Source organism: Penaeus monodon, chromosome 24, assembly GCF_015228065.2.
Source record: "Penaeus monodon isolate SGIC_2016 chromosome 24, NSTDA_Pmon_1, whole genome shotgun sequence".
NCBI classification, from domain to species: domain Eukaryota; kingdom Metazoa; phylum Arthropoda; class Malacostraca; order Decapoda; family Penaeidae; genus Penaeus; species Penaeus monodon.
Window position 1 is genome coordinate 25320292 of NC_051409.1, and position 1735 is coordinate 25322026.

The 1735-nt window shown below is 37.7% G+C and overlaps 1 protein-coding gene across 1 annotated transcript in view; it reads left to right on the forward strand.

The window, feature by feature from the left end:
- Window positions 1-1735, forward strand: part of LOC119588673 — a 3253-nt gene that overhangs the window by 1006 nt on the left and 512 nt on the right. The window lies entirely within an intron of this gene.

Below are 1735 nucleotides of genomic sequence, written 5' to 3' on the forward strand. Positions count from 1 at the left end.
TCAACTGATGACAAAGTCATCTTTCAAATTTGCTAATCCATACTATTTTCACTTAAAAAAGAATAAGATTTGAGGTAAACATGGGGAATATAAGGTTTGATTAATGAAAAGATTATTTGACAGTATTAATAATTCATTGTGTTTATTTTGCAGAGAAGAAAGGTCATTACTTTTCAAATAACTGAATAATGTAGGACTTTTTCCTTAAATAATACTGAAAAGAAAACAAACTAATGTTAAAAACAATACATTTATCATTGGATTCATAAATGTTAAATCTTGGCTAATTAACATCATAATCTGTATTCACTTCGATGTAAAATTTTCATAAGATTAATTCACTCATTTGAGAGAGTCAATTTTACTGTGGCTTAAACAAAATATAACCAAGAAAAAAGTATATTATCTCTGAGGGAAAACATGACAATACATGGTAAGGAAATATTTGCGGTAAATTCGTTGCAGAAAAACACAAAATGACATTCGACCGTAGATTGCATTAGCAACTTGGCGTGGGTCGCTTTTTAATGTGAATTTTAGGTCAGCGAGAGAATTAATGTCGGTATTACCTCCGGGATGGTGTCGACAGAAAAATAAATATCACTCGTGGTGCGAGGTGGGTAGACGCCTATGTGCAGCAACGAATTCGAGAGTGGATCATAGTGTAAAGTGTAAAATCAAAAGTTTAAGATGGACATTCGTATGACCCTTCTGTATGTATAGAAGAGAAGTATTAAGTTAGGTAGCGTTAGCGTTAGAGGTAGGATATCTGTATTTGTTTCTGTTTGCTATCAAATCGATATCAATATCTTGCAGCCAAGAATAAAACTCAGGGACCAGCGACGCCTGCCGTAAGGACTAATTCTTTAACAAGGCTCCATGTCCGGAAGGGCAGGAGGGTAAACTTCAATTTTTAAATTTCCATAAGTTTCGTAATTCCTATTATTTTCACATCAAAATACATTTTCATTTTCATTTTGTTTATTGGTATTGTTAGATAATCCTTCCCATTCAAAATGTGACCAATTTCAGCTAGTAAAACATACTGTATGCTACAAGAATATATATGAAAAGTAATACATGCCACATGGATTTATTTATTTTTATGCATTTTCACGCAAATGAGAAAATATGTACGTCAATAGAAATATAAAGCTGTGTCTCATAAGAGGAAAAAAGAATTCGCAGTTCTCCCTGAATCATGTAAAAGCAAACCTAAAAATCTGAAAGCCCAGTTGTTCCGCATCGAAATCCATCCACTTACAACGGAAGTGGGTGAATGGCCAGAAGAGGAAGCGTTGTGGGCGGGAGTGGAAAATGTGGGCGGGCTTCAGGATAATGTGGGCGGAGCCAGAGGGAAGGTGGACGACATAAAAGCGGAGGAAAGTCGAACGGGAACAGAACTGTCGCTGCTGAGACTCCTGTTCACACGTTCATCATGACCACGAAGATTGTGGTGAGTCATATTATGAGAAAAAAAGTTAAATATCCGAGTGCTATAGGTTTTGGATTGCTAACCTTGAAATGCAAATGCAGATCTTGTTAACCATACTTTGTTCAGAATGTAAAGATAGGTGCTGTTTAATTTGCATAATGTGGAGCAAAGTGTCTCATCATCTTAGTAACTTGTCTTCCCGCTGCAGATCCTGGCTCTGGCCGCCCTCGCTGCCCTCTGCCTCGTGGACGACGCCCATGCCGCCGTGACACACCGCTACGCCCTCCATCCCGCGCACCG